The sequence below is a fragment of the Coturnix japonica genome, chromosome 4 (assembly GCF_054131305.1).
Source record: "Coturnix japonica strain WE chromosome 4, WE-NBRP24, whole genome shotgun sequence".
NCBI classification, from domain to species: Eukaryota; Metazoa; Chordata; class Aves; order Galliformes; family Phasianidae; genus Coturnix; species Coturnix japonica.
This window is the reverse complement of record NC_140666.1, coordinates 76014141-76029675: the sequence shown is the minus strand read 5'-3', so window position 1 is coordinate 76029675 and position 15535 is coordinate 76014141. Positions and strand designations below refer to the sequence as shown.

Below are 15535 nucleotides of genomic sequence, written 5' to 3'. Positions count from 1 at the left end.
ATTTTCAAATTACACAGGATAAAATGAACAAAATGCACAATTGTAAAATACCTGATAAATTAGAAAAAGAAAATAGGTCAGCAGCAAGAAAAAAGAAATAGGTACAAAGTGAAAATTAATCATCTAATCCCCTTATTGAAAATGTCCTTCATCCCTCCCAAAATAGTGAATCTTACCCAGACATTTTAAAAAATAGAAAGAAAAAAAAAAAAAAAAAAAAGAAACCAAAACTCCTGAAGTATGTGAATAATATATTAAAGAATATTTAGATAAGGTAGACGTGTTAAAATTGTCTGGGCCTAATTATATTCACCTTAGAGAAAATAGAGCATTTCTGAATCATTAACGATTATCTCAACAAGCTTATGGAGGACAGAACATCCCGGAGGACTACACAAGGGCAAACATAGCACTTGTCTCTTAAGGATGATAAAAGAAAGATTGATGGATTGGCAGACTGAACAGCTGAAACTTTATTCCTGAAGTGGTCCTGGAATAAACTATAAGAAATATTTTGGCAGTGTTCATATAATTTTCAGAAGAAACTTCTCTTACTGCAAAATGTTACACTAACAAAGAAGAAAATACAAAAATCCACAAACGTTTGTCAAATCTGTGCAAAAGTTTTTTATTTCTTTTATAGGGTGGAACAGAAGATGCTACCATTCACAAAATAAACCAGGAAAATGTTTATTCCTGGCATTTATGTGCCAAGAGTGCCAATTGTCTTCAGTGGAGAATACATCCACAGGAATACAGTACAAACCTACAGGAACTCATTTTAGAGCTCACACAGAATTACTTCAGTTGCCAGAGAGGCAGCATTTACAAAATAACGGATTTTCACTCCAGTAAGAAGAAAAGATTCACAAACAGATTTTAATTCCAAGAGCAGCTCCCAAAATCTCTGCTTGGCCTCAGCTGGACTTGTTTCAGTTTGCCAGTCTCTCTCTTGTAAAGTAAAACCCAAAGCTGGACACAGTTGTACCATCCTTTCCTCTCACAGAGAACTTCCACGGAACAAAGAACCTAGAATCATGGAATCATAGAATCACCAAGGTTGGAAAAGACCTAAAAGATCATCCAGTCCAACCGTTCATCTATTACCAATAGCTTCTACTAAACCATATCCCTAAAACACAAAAAGCTAAATCTTTTTTCCCTCTTACTCAATCTAGAGATTCTTACCTGTTTTTCTTACCTACTCTAGTACTAGGGCAGGAAAGATAGGCCACAATGTGGGAATTGGCTCTGTCACTCTTGCTAAAGGTTCCCCTGAATTAGCTGGGGAAATAACAGCTAAAAGACTAACACAAATGTTCTACTATTCAACCAAAGCTGTTGAAAGACAGCAGTATGACTTTAATCACTTTGTTTCTGGCTCTGGCTCTTCCGAGTACTACAGGAGAAGTCACATCAGATAATGTGATAATTCTATTTTTTTGTCTTTTCCATGTTCAGAAAAATAAAAAATAAAAATAAAAATAACACAATATAAAAATAGCCTACCTCTTGTACTGCCTCAAACAACCCTCAGACAAAACAGTGCAGAAAACATCCTGCAAATTCCCAGGTTAGCACAAAGAAGTCAAGCAAGACAAGTTCCACTTGCTAATTTTCTCCCATGCCAGGTCTGCTTAGAGGCAAGGAGCCTTCAATTGCTAGAGGACTGAATTTACTGTAACCTTTGTAGATATATGACTGAAGTATTAAAGCCCACAGTGCATGATTAAAGGAAAGCAGGCTAGGTTCTGTTTTTAGGCTGTCTCAAAGGTTTTGTCTGTTTTCTTCCAACTATATTTTAAACTCTTGCAACTCTAAAATGCACAAATTTTGGAGGAAAACAAGTCAAGATGTTTGTTTTTTGTGCTGTTTGGTTTTTTGTTTGTTTATTTGTTTTTGTTTATTGTTTATTTTTGTTTAACATCAATCATATGTATCCCTATATCATATATCCTTAATGCTGCACAAACCCCAGACAGAAGGTATTTGCAGTCCATTTGTGAAAAATAAGCACAGTTCCAGAAAAGTTGTAAGGATCTTGAACCTGCATTGCTTGAAAAGCATTACCAATGACAGCAGTTTGCTTTCCCTTTCCTCTGGTACAGTTCCAAGCTGGAGCATAAGGCACAGTGGTATTTTATGGCGGAGCACAGAAATAAATTCTCTTAGTTTACCTGCTAGCACAGACTGGAGGAGTTATATTCTGGATTAGGCTCAAACTTGCATTACTTCCAAGACAACAAACAACTCTGTTTTGTTTTTGTATAGAAGTAGGGAAAATACACCTTCAGCTTACTGTTTTAACTCCAGTAGTGACCAGAGGTGGAAGACTGGGAGGACTATAAAAGATGACCAAACCCAGCGATATTTCCCTCTGATATCTTTGATATTTTCAGGATCTTCTGAACAGAAGTAAATTTTTCTACAGAGTAGCTTTGTAGAATTTCTTTCCCATGAATTTTTGAGATTGTTTTTTTTTTTTTGAATCCTTCTTAGCTTTGGTCGAAAGCAATACCTGTTAGCAAAGAGCTTTATAAGTTGCTGCAAGCAGTGAAATAGGTACATCCTCAGTATGTTCTGAATCTGCCACCTGATAATTTCACTTCCTGTGCTTTAATGATGAGAAAAAATGAACTTCCCTTCATGACATTCACTTTTAGAATGATAAAATCACTCAGGTTGGAAAATACCTTCAAGATCATCGAGTCCAACTACAACCTAACCAAACCACCCTAACTAACAACCCTCCGCTAGATCACGTTTCTGAGCACCAAATCCAAAAAGTTTTTAAACACATCCAGGGGTGGGGACTCAACCATCTCCCTGGGAAGCCTATTACAGTGTTTAACAACCCTTTCTGTAAAGAAGTGTTTCCTGATATGCAACATAAACTTACTCTGGCGCAACTTGAGGCCATTTCCCCTCATCCTGTCACCAGTGAGAAGAGACTTGCCCCGCTCACACTGTAAGCACCTTTCAGGTATTGGAAGAAAGCAATAAGGTCTCCCCTCAGCCTCCTCTTCCCCAGACTAAACAGCCCCAGTCCCCTCAACTGGGGATAGAGCATATTCTCCAAGACCTTCACAAGCCTTGTTGCCTTTCTTTGGACTTGCTCCAGCACCTCAATAGCCTTTCTGTACTGAGGCGCCCAAAACTGAACACAGTACTTGAGCCGAGGCCTCACCAATGCTAAGTACAGGGGCAGGATGAATTCCCTAGTCCTGTTCACCAAACCATTCCTGATACAAGCCAGGATATTGTCCTTCTTGGCCCCCTGGACACAGCTGGTTGTTCATATTCAGCCGACTGCCCATCAGTACACTAAGGTCCCTTTCCATCAATCTGCTTTCCAGCCACGCCTCCCCAGGCCTGTAGGGTTGCCTGGAGTTGTTGTGAAAATGCAGGACCTGACACTTGGCCCTACTGAAACTCATACAGTTTACCTTAGCCCATCTATCCAGTCTATCCAGGTCCTCCTGTAGACCCCCTCTCCCCTCAGGCAGATCAACACTCCCTCCCAGCTTGGTGTCATCTGCAAACTCACTGAGGGTGCACTCAATCCCCTCGTCAAGAACATTAATAAAGATGTTCAATAGAAGCAGCCCCAGTACTGAGCCCTGAGGGACACCACCCATGACCAACCACCAACTGGATTTAACTCCATTGACAACAACCTCTTTGGGACCAGCCATCCAGCCAGTGTTTCACCCAGTGGAATGATAAAAACTCTTCTCCCATCTTCCCTGCTATTAGTCATTTTTTTCCAAGGCTGAAGTCCTGAAGTACTTAGGCATGCCCTCATAGTAAAAATCTTCAGTACCTTTGATCACTCATGCAGCCTTTCTCTGTACCCTTTCTAGCTTTATTTTGTCCTTTATAAAACACCAGAAGAGCATACAGGATTCAAGATGAAGGCAATAAATTTATACAAGGGTATAATGATCTTTGCTTTCATTCTTTATTCCTTTCCCAATAATTTTTAATGTCATATTTGCTTTCTTGATAGCTACTCAGTGCTGAGGTGACATTTTCAGAGCATAACCTATTATAATTCACAGATCTCATACTTGAGTGATAAAATCACAAACACAGCACACCCCTGCGGATGTCACTGGAGGACTGTTTTTGAACATGTGCTTACTTTACATTTACAAATACTGACAGTTTATTGTGTATTCTTTCAACATTTTTCTGCCATTCTGTACTGCTGACCTTTTATCATTCCCAAAGAGGAACTTATCCATGCCCAGCTGTCCAGGACTGTGATAGCACTGAGAATGAGGCTTATATTTAAGGGGGTCACTGTAAATAATAAATAAGCAAATAAGTAAATAAATAAAACACAGGGTAACCTTAATGATATAATCCTTAATGATAAAACCTGGAAAATACCTTACCTTTTCTGGCAACATAAGCTGTTTTCCCACCACTTGCAATTATGAACCAAGTGTTTAGAAATGCTGTTTTTTTAATAAAGGCAAATAGAAGTCTCTGAAAAAAGCAGACATCCTCAAGGATAACTGCAGTCATTTTCACAGTCCATCCCTTTGGAGAGTCAATTACTACCCTGAACTCTTTTCTACTCTTGTACAATGCTCCAGTTGCTGTTAAAGATTAAGACATGCTGTGTAGCAAAGTCCTTTAAATATCACTGATCATTGGTTTAACTTCATGCTAGCTAGTGCTCCCTGCCAGCCCCACCTCACACTTCTCTCTCCTCTATTCTGTCATATTTTGAGCTGTCATCTGCTTTGATAATCTCCTCTATTTATTTTATTCCAGCACCTTTACCATGAGTTGACATTTCAATTCTTTGAATACTGAGTGCAATAGAAAGTACTTCTTGTTCACAGGAGGCACCAGGATGGTTTGACTGCACCTCTGAAAGTCACCCTACAGTTCATATCATCTGCTGCACTCCCACACCAGAGGGCATTACCCCGGTTTAAGGAAACCACTGACCTAAGAAACATGGATGCAAGCTTTTGTACCCTAACTGTAACTGCAGAATTCCCTGATGATACAAGTCCACTGTTTTAGAAATAATAAGTGAGTGGGTTGAGGTCAAATACACAATCATTTCAGGCCTGTCACTGAGAATATCCATCTATTTCCTTTCCACTTAAAAAAAAATAAAAAATAAAAAAAAAAATCAGATTTCCAAGGCACTCTTTCCCCTTAGAAAAACTCTGTAAACCTCATTTAGCCATATACTTTCAGACCAAACAATCTGACACTTGAGAAATTATAACGATTCATTTGTTCTTCCTCTTTCCCTGGAATCTGAAAAATACCTTCTCTTGCACAGCCTGTACCGAGCATCTTCACATAGATAGCGCGAACTCTTCCCTCATGCTGCATAAACACAAAAAACATGCATTCACTTGGCCTTTCCTCTGTAGGGCTTTCTCTTACTTGTGCATTGCAAACAAATATTTTGGTAATTTTGTGCTTTTAGCAAATTACTTTTCAAGATCTTCTTGGAATGCCATTCACTTCTACATTTAAGCATAGCATATGGATTTTTGTCTTTTATTTTCTTGTACCTTCTTAATATTCACTAATATTTTCTTCGTCTCTTCCATTTAATGACACTTCTTTACTCTCTAAAACCTATTTTGACACAGTGGCACTGACTTTTACTGAGCCTTAAATATGGTATTTTTAAAATATCACCATCACATCTAAACATACTTTACCCCTGCAGGTAGTCCTTTCAATTTACTTTCAATGAACTCTTCATTTTTATACCAATCTTATGTTTAAAGATAAGCAGTAATACAAGGGATTCTGCTTTCCCTTTCAGGATACTGAAACTAATTCAACTATTTAAAATAATATGGCAACTTAAAGAGTTGGTAAGTAGCACTTCAATAGTAACATTTTGAACTGGATCCTCCACTATTCCAGATGAACTTAATTTTTTTTTAGTTCTATGGTTACTGGAGCAGCTGTGACATGGGACAGGCATTTGAAGGTTTACAAAATTTACATTTGGAATTATATTTATAATGCAATTCTTCCACAATAATTGCATTTAAGTGTTGTGTTCCAGGGCACACTTCAATAAACACCCATCTCAACTTCAGATACTGAATTCTTATGTTAATGCCTGATTACTATGAATAAAAACCAACCCTCAGTTGCTACATAAAATCATTTTTTGTTTTTTGTGGAAACTATTGCTTAAAAGTGTCTGGAACCGGGTGGGGGGGGGGAGGAGGAACACCAAAAAAAACCCCACAATGAAATAGCAGCAATAATACTTCCCTTTTCTGAAGCTAAAAATCTCTTTTGACTTTCATAGTACATCCATATGGTTTGACTCTGATTTTTCCTTCCTTTATCCCATTCTGTCTTTGCCTTTTTCAGCTGTCATTCTACTTTAAAATATATATTAGTCTTTAATCTTAATTTTCAGTTTCTGCTCATTAAATCATGACTCCAAAGAAGCAAGTAGTCTGTATCCACAAAGAGCTAGTGTTAAGAAGTGGGGACATAATGGTTTACAAATGAAATTCTGTAAGAACACTTGGTTTTAAAGACACATTCTTAAACTGATATGCTGTAGTCATCCATTTAAGAATGTTCTTTGAAATAATGACACTTTCCTATTAAATACATATCTACAGGACAAACGGATATTTTTTAAAGGGACATGGTAGTCTCCTTTGAGTTGTTAAAACTTCACTGGGGCAAAAGCCATAATTTTATCTGAGGAGGTTACAACCCTAGAATTTGCAACACACTGAGAGCCAAGGAATTAGTAAAACAGCTGTGAAATGATCATTTCAGAACCTAATGCCTATTCATCACTGCTGCGGACACAAAAGGGGTAGCTTTGATTGGCAAATTACAATAATAATTAAAAAAATATTTTATCTAGCTGTAAGGATTTAAAATTTAGCAACTTAAGCTTTCTCTTGAGATGCCACATAATGGACACGTTGCTCTGTAAACAGGGAAAGGTACAGAGTATTGAAAGTTACCCAAACATTGTAAAACTGTTGCAGAAATGTTTTGCTTAAAATTCGATTTTCAAACTTTAAGAACACAAAATGTCAAAAATTGTTACAGAAAGGTAAAATGATTGATTCCTAGTTGTAATGTTCTCATAATCTCCTCCAAATTTTTGATCAAACAGTTTTATACGGGGTAAAACTGAAGTGCTTCTTTTACACATTGGTGGGAACAAGCACTACCCTCCGCGATGGGTAATAGGATCATATGCTCATTCTTCAGGTTGTGACTTCAGCCCACAGGGATAAGAAGCTGATCAAAGTGATTTGCAGTTCTATCGATTTTGCAGAATAAAAGGACAGAATCCTCATCACTCATTCCGGGATATGGTTCAGTCACTTCTTTTCATATAGTTTTACAGAACACGTAAAAGAGAAAGTTTGCCATCTGAGAACATGTTCCTTCTTTTTAAAGCCTAAAAATTATAAAATTTGCTTTGATTCAACTGTTGACCAAATGAATAAAAACAATTGTATTTTTAATTTATTTTTTTTTAAGAGAGACTGTTTTTATCTTGAAATGCTTCTATCACTGCAGTGAAGACTGTATGTGTGGTTGTAAATGAAATGATGGGCTTATATAACCTTAGAAGCCTATTGCATATCTATGCATATCTGATATATCCATGATTGTCACCTTAAAAGAACAAAGCATAGTACTTCATTAAACTCAAACATCCAAGGATTAACTGCATGATAAACATTTCAGGAAACATACATAGGTCATAGGCACTGTAGTGTGTTTTTTTAAAGTAAAGCAAATGCCTCAAGCTTATACAAACAGTCCAGCATTAGCTATAAGAAAGATCACAAACAGAATGCCCATCTCAGTTGTGACCAGGTATCTGGTAGTTAGAGATCAGTGAAAGGACCCAAGGGAATGGCACAGAGCTGCATTGACAAAGAAACAGGTTAGGTGTTAGTAAAAGATTCTTCACCAGATGATGATGGACACAGTACTGTCTCCCCAGGACAGCAAACACGGCTTCAAGCTGCCAGAATTCAAGGGTCAGCACTTTCAAACATAGTGTTTGAATTTTGTGTGGTCCTGTGTGGAGCCAGGAGTTGGACTTGATGATCCCTCTGGGACCCTTCCAGCTTAGGATATTCCATTATTTGAGGTTTTACCCATAAGCCTTTGTGGTGACTTTAGTTTCCCTGTTACAGAGTTGTTAAAACTTAGGGTTATGTATTCTGGATAAATTTTCATGGCACAGCAGTTACAGTAACTGGTTTTCTAATGACTTTTTCACCTCATCAAGCAGTTTTTAAAAACTATAAAAAAGCAAACAAAACAAAACAAACAGACCAAAAAACAAACAAAACAAAACAAACAACAACAACAACAAAAAATCACATAGAGCTGAAATATGCAAGAAAGCTTCTTCATTTAACTGTTATGACCCTGTGAAAACAGCACCCTTTTAATTCCAGTGAAGCAAAATTTTTCTTTCAAAGTAATTGTTCGCAAGTCCTTTTCTAGCAGCTACCTTTTAGATATTCCTTTTGTTTAGAAATAATCTTACAAATGCAAATTCACACATTTTTCTCTCAATTGAACTACTTCATGTTGTCTTCTTTGCTATTCCTGTCATGGATCACTTTTTGCATCATTATATTTACAGTTATATTTTCTCCTCATTGGGTTCCTTCCAAGGAATCCAAAATCCAAAATCAGATCTGATTTTCTGCCTCCCCAATCCCATTTTCTTATTCTACATCACATTAAACAATAATTCCTAATTTTAACTCAAAAGCTTTAAGATTTTAGATAAGCACAGGAATGAAGAAGATAAAAATGAACAAATACCATATATCTGAAAGATTCTCATATTGTATCTATAGCCATATCCTCCATAAAAAAATGTAAATAATCTCTATTGCATACAAAAGCTGAACAAAACATTAGTGTGTAGCCCTCAAAGGATAATAAATCTCAATTTGTTTGTGTCAGAGAACTCACAAACGTAACTCAAATGTATACATATATGCCATCTCCCAGTTTCAGTCTGTGGACTTAAAAGGTGAAATAGCCTAAGCATTCAAAATGAATACATAAATCATAGGGTTTAAATGCTCTCAAAGGATAAAGCATTCAAGAACATATTGAAGAGTCAACTATTAACTGTAAAACAGATCAAGTTCTAAGCTAGATTTATACATTACTATTACTAATGACTGAGCAAAGTGGAAAATCTATCTGAAGATACCTGCTTTTCAGCTCAAATTCTTGCAAAAGACATTTGTTTTACACACAAAAATGAGACTTTTTATTTTACAAATACGGAGAGATAGTTTCAAAGTTTAAACAGCGATTGCTCTTTTAAAAAGGGAAATGAGTTGGAGAAGTGCAAAAGCAGCTACACACATTCTCAGAAGTTATCTTAAATGGAAAATAATTTTGAAATGAAGAATGCAAAAAAAAGGAACTGACTTCTGTTTGAGAAGCGAGAAAAAACAGTTGATTAGTATCTGGTACGGCTGAAAAACCAGCGGACATCCAATGAAATGAGCAGATGAACTAAGAAGCAACTTCGCACACTGCAAAGTTAAGATGCAAAGTCCTTTCTCAGATAATGCTGCAGATCCAAATAGATATGTGAGAGAAACTTAAAAAAATCATGAGTGAATTATATCAACTATTAAAAACAAGAACATAATCTGTTTGGGAAGTCCTTGAACTGTAAATTCCTGGGAATCAGAAAGCATTCCCAGGGTATCTCAAAATACACTTTTTTTATTTTTTACTTTCTCTAAATATCTTGACTGAGCTAAGATACAGAGCTAATGAATTTCAGCCTGACCTGCAAGAGATTTTTATTTTCTCTATTGTCATTTATATATCATACTGGAACTTCACTTATATGCATATAGGCCCTCATGACCTCTTCAAAAAGAGTATAATAATTCTCACAGCAGATAAAACAGCTTCATAAAGTAATACTTAACAGGAAAATGTGGGGACTAACTATAAATTACTTCAGAGTGACGATACACATATTGATCATGTTATTATTTACATTATGTCAATATCATGCAAGACTGTAAACAGATGTATGCTACAACTTAAAATAACTATATGATGTATTATGCGTTACAAACAGATCGCAAAGTTATGCACAATACTGATATTTCTGCTAATTTCACATGATGTTGGCATGAAATCAAAAAGAAAAGGGGTGAGGGCCTTACTATGACTGGAGGCATTTTCTATCAGCGACCAAGCAGACAGGAGAAACAAAGAATCCTCTCACCTTCTCAGAGCTGCTGAAATGAAATGTTTGACTAGTAAGTCACAGTGTAGGCTGTGAAGCCCAACAAGTAAATAAATTTAACACAGCCTACCAGAGAACTAGGTCACCTCCTTTTCAAGGAAAAGACGTAAACTAAAAGAATAAAACACCTAAGCTATAAATAAAAACTCTTGCGATATTGCAGTAAGATAAGAGGCTGGAAGACTTTGGAAAACAATCTATTTTCATTAGAAATTGAAAAAATCTTTTATACTGTTCTTGCTTATAAAAATAGTTTGTGAATTATGCAGTACTGAGCAATAGTGTGTTTATCAACCTTATTTCTTTACTGCTAGTAAAGAATGCCTTTGTCTAAAACTTCTGAATTCATGACACCACCAGACTGTGCCAACATACAAAGAGGTAGTTTTTCACTGTTCAGAAGGCTTATTCTCAAAAAATGCACTTCCCAGTGTCTGCTGGATGTGATACAAGATCACAAAACAAAGAAGAACAATCATTACTAAAGACTCTCAATTTCTTCACTGCATATTGCTTACAAAATGTCAACGGAAAAAAATAAAATAAAATCAATTAATTCAATTATGATATTAATAGTCATTTAATCATTTCCAGAGTCCAAGATTGTATGTAGTGTAAGCTAACACTTCTTGTTTTTAAGCTGTCACCTGTGCTTACTATATGTATGCTCTGCCTGGTCATAGTTGAATCCTTAAATGATTTGTGAAAGTTTCCCTCCTTGGTGAGAAGCAGACCAAGCCTTTTGTTAGTTTCCATCTCAAAAAATATGCCACCTTTCTGGGCTCCTCCGTTCAAAAAAGACAGGGATTACTGAGAAGGAATCCAGTGGAGGCCAAAAAGATAATAAAGGATGAGGAAAGGCTGAGAAACCTGGGTCTGGTTTACCTTTGGAAAAGAAGACTGAGATGGGACCTGATTAACGTTTACAAATACCTAAAGAGAGGTAGGAGACAAATGGATGAGGCCAGGCTCTTCTCAATGGTCTATAGCGATAGGTCAAAGAGGCCTAAAACTTGAACACAGAAAGTTGCAAAATAAAATGCAGAAGAACTTCTTAATGGTAAAGGTGATGGAGCACTGGAATAGGTTGTCCAACAAGGATGTGCAGTCTCCTTCTATGGAGATATTCAAGACCCATCTGGATGCCTACCTGTGTGACCTAGTGTAGGGAACCTGGTTTTAGCAGGTTTTAGTCTCCTGAGGTCCCTTCCAGCCACTGTGATTCTGTGAGTATCTTCTTGTTACTCATATGAATTACCACCACCATGACATTTGCACAAATAAGAGTCTGAATAACAAAATGATAAAATAATATTGCAAAAAAATATTGGAGGAATCAGAATATCAGAATTTGAGGCAATAAATCCTGCAACTACAGCTCAGCTGTTCTTAGTCCAGAAATTCATGCATGACTTTGAAGGCTAAATAATAAAACTTAAATCCAACACAACAAGGACCAGAAACAAACAAACAAACAAACAAGGATGGTCATTCCCTTTTGTTTACTCACATTCAGAAGAGATTCAGGAGTCAGATACAATAGTATCACAATGATTGACAATGATAAGTAAGTAGAGCATTAGGAATTGCTAGAGAAATAGAAGAAAACAAAGACAACCTTACAGAGGAAAAGGACAGTGAGAATGGTAAGAGGAACAGAATAGTTTCTGTGTAACAGCCATTTCTCTAGAACATACAATGCCATATCAAAGTATCAAGTTAAATCCATACTCAATTTCTCCTAAAATTTCCATGGTTGATGAAAGGTATGAATTTACATGAACACCAGGTCTGACACATCACCATTGTTGCTACATTCTCATTTCATCATTTTATCACCATTTCAATTTTTGTTTTTATGCCATCTTCACTGTCACACAATGATATTTATTTTCTAAGTTTATCTGCTGTTAATATATTTACTTCTTGGCTAAACAGATTTTCACTGATCAAAAAAGCAAAAACCTCTAAAAAATGTGTGAGTACAAACCAATTTTCCTGAAACCCTGCTCTGACCTTCACCCCACTCACTGCAAGTCCTCCTTTTCTGCTTAACACTTTTCTCTGACAACTTCATCTTTGCTTGAAAATCAATGATTTAAGTGACAGCTATCTTCCATTAGAAAGTTCTATTAGAAGCACCATTTCACACAACAGTGATATGTTTGGATTAACACTGAAAACTTTAGAAATATCATTATTGTATTACTATAATTTAATGATTTTCACTTTAAAATAAGGCAATTTCTCCATTCTCTATTAACACTATTTGTACTAAGAAGTATATCTAACTGTTGTGGAACAAAAATAGCATTAGAGTCTCAGAAAGATACATTAACATATTTATGACTTTCTAGATAAACTTTTTAGAAGGCAGTAAAAGAATCTGAGCTGGAAAAGCTATTTTCAAATTTCTCAATTAAACAGACAGCTCCTTAAAACAGTAGAATTTAGTGGGGGGAAAAAAGGAACATTTTATCAGAAGCAATGAAAACAAGTCAGAGAGCCAATCAAAAATCCACATAAAACAATGTTAAATAATAGTCAGATGTTTTTTTTATGTGCAAATGCAGTTCATTACACCCTCTAAGAATAAAAGATACACATGTATATTAGAAAAGCAAAGTAGATAATGAAAACTAATCTTCGAAAGACATAGAAGTAATAATTAAAGAGATTATTTGAACACAAGTAGAAGCAATTTAGAACAAGCAACTGATGAATACAGACTACTTGACTTTCTGAAGCACAACCTTATTGCCCTCTTTTGTATTGCTCTTTGAAAATGTTTCTATCATGAAAGCTAATGATAAAAGTATCCAAGAGCTATGTCACAAGATGCTGAGAAATTACAATTTATTTTAGGATTTAAACATCTATTTTGATTCTGAGCTGCTATGTTCCTGTACTATGAGAAAACTGCAAGAATATCCATGTATTCAGATGAAATTTCTAAAATCACTTGTTCAATCAGAAAATAAGCAGTGAGAAAGTTAGTCCTTCTTCAGCCTGAATTCTTTTTCAAAACAAAAATAACTCAGGGAGTGAAGTCCCAAAATAATCCTCTAACAACAACTGCAGCAGAGACTTCAAAACCCGTAATCAAAATCACTTTTATTTTAGCAGCCCAGGTTTCACCATGTAAATCTCCAGATTTGTTTACCTAATCACAGGTGAGAAACTGGCTTAATATCTTTAGATTATTTTTCTTGAGTTAGTTAAGTTTCCTGAACTCTCTTGAGCCCCAGCTTATATCTGCAGTTCAGCAATTTAGATACTTAAGATGAAATAGCACTTCTGAAAGAAGAGCTTTTGATTTCTCTCAGTATTTAAGGGACTACGACTTGATTTACAGGAAGAGAAAAAGGAACGCAGTCAGCCTTACACTCTAAGGTCAAGGCAAGGTAGACAGACAACTGTGCAATCAGCTCCATATCTGGAGCACTTACACCATTAAATTCTTAGGCAGTCCTTGAATACATGTCAGCAGCAGAACCTCGTGGTTCCCACACAAAGGCATCACTGACAGTCACTTATGTATTCTGAGTTAGACTCATCCTGTTTTGCTGTTGAGTACATCAGCACAGAATGAACAGAAAAGTGAACTGCAGCAGATCAGTGTCTCAATTTTCTTATTTTACAAAAACTGAAACTGATAACCTAGCTTTTAAGAAAGTGCCAGTCATCCTAGAGAATGACTCAATCCACTGAACAAGGTTATTAGATTAACAGCTAAAGCTGACATTTGCTCAAGTTGAATTTATGTAGTATACCTACAATACATTTTCAATTTACTTTTTATCTAATGCATTACACTCTGTCACTGTACTTGGAGACATATAATACAAACCTATGGAGTGAATCAAGGCTTATATTTTTCCAAGCCAAGATGGAGAATGAAGCCTTTAAACAAAGTGGAAACATTTATTTTTGCAGAAGCTACACATCTGAATCAGTTTCCTAGACCAATGCAGAATTTTCAGAATATATGACTACACTCATTCTCAGAGTATTTCTTTGCTGTGATGCCCTGTCAGACTTTGTCTCTCAAGACTGAGAAGAGATGAACACAACCAGAGATGTTGTTCTCCCATCGTTCCATGGCTGAATGTAAGAACTGATGAATACCATCCCATAGGAGGGCTCCAAGGGATGGAACACCCCCCCCAACAAGGACAGGCTGAGAGAGCTGGGGCTGTTCAGCATGGAGAAGGGAAGGCTCCAAAGATACCTGAGAGCAGCCTTTCTGTATCTACGGAATCTTTATCACTAATCTTCTGCATCTACTCTTGAGCTGAGTCTGTCATGATAGGAAAAGGGGAAATAGTTTCAAACTAACAGAGGGAAGATTTAGACTGGATATAATATATATATACATATATTTTACAATAAGACTGGTGAGGCACTAGCACAGGTTCCCCAGAGAGGTAGTGGCTGCTCCATCTCTAGAAACAGGGCTCTGAGCAACCTCATCCAGCTGTAGGTGTCCCTGTCCATTGCAGGGGAGCTGGACCAGATGATTTTTAAAGGTTCCTTCCCACTCAAAAGGTTCTATGACCTTCCTACTATTTATTTTCCTCAGTCAACCCAGTAACAAATAAAGAACACTCTAAAGTAAAGGTAAATAAATGTCAGAATGATTTAAACAAACAAACAAACAAGTAAACAAACAAACAAACAAAAACACAACAGAATAACCAAAGTGATTTTAGCAACAGAACTGAGATGCTGATGAGCTGTTGACACAACCCAAATCTCCCTCCTCCAGGAATTTGCAGCTATCTGACTTCCTATGGAGCCGTTTGCACAATAGTCTGGTGCCTTAAGGTCCAAAAATACTCAGAACTTCCAGTGCACATATAGGAATGGAGACATCACATGTCAAATCAAAAGCTCATTAGTATCCTTTGACTGATATGGAGGTTTGCCAGGCTTGGGTAGAAAGATCCCAGTAGCTATTCTATGGGAAACTGTGATACAGAAGTATAGGTATGACACACCTAATGAAGTATCCATGGAGTACCTTAATGGAGCACTCATTTTCTCTTGTCCTTAGCTAGTCTCCTGAGCTCTATAGCTAGATCCTCAAACCTTTACATGCCCTTTCCAAATTTTTTCTCAGACTGACCAAACCAACAGGGAAAGCTATTTCTGTTCTTTGGGCATTTACTCTGAATTAACACTGCATCTAAGAAATCTTAGGCATGCTCAAGCTGCATTTGTTGCTCTACTAGCTGA

General features: G+C 36.5%; 1 protein-coding gene across 6 annotated transcripts in view; it reads right to left on the bottom strand.

Moving 5' to 3' along the window:
• Positions 1-15535, bottom strand: part of KCNIP4 (potassium voltage-gated channel interacting protein 4) — a 368227-nt gene that overhangs the window by 224437 nt on the left and 128255 nt on the right. The window contains exon 1 of one of the 6 annotated variants that reach the window (XM_085545640.1): positions 10215-10289. The exons of the other annotated variants lie outside the window; for them this stretch is intronic. The gene's annotated coding sequence lies outside the window, so the exon portion shown is untranslated. Of the gene's footprint in view, positions 1-10214; positions 10290-15535 lie in introns of those variants that run through there. 6 annotated transcript variants of the gene reach the window in all.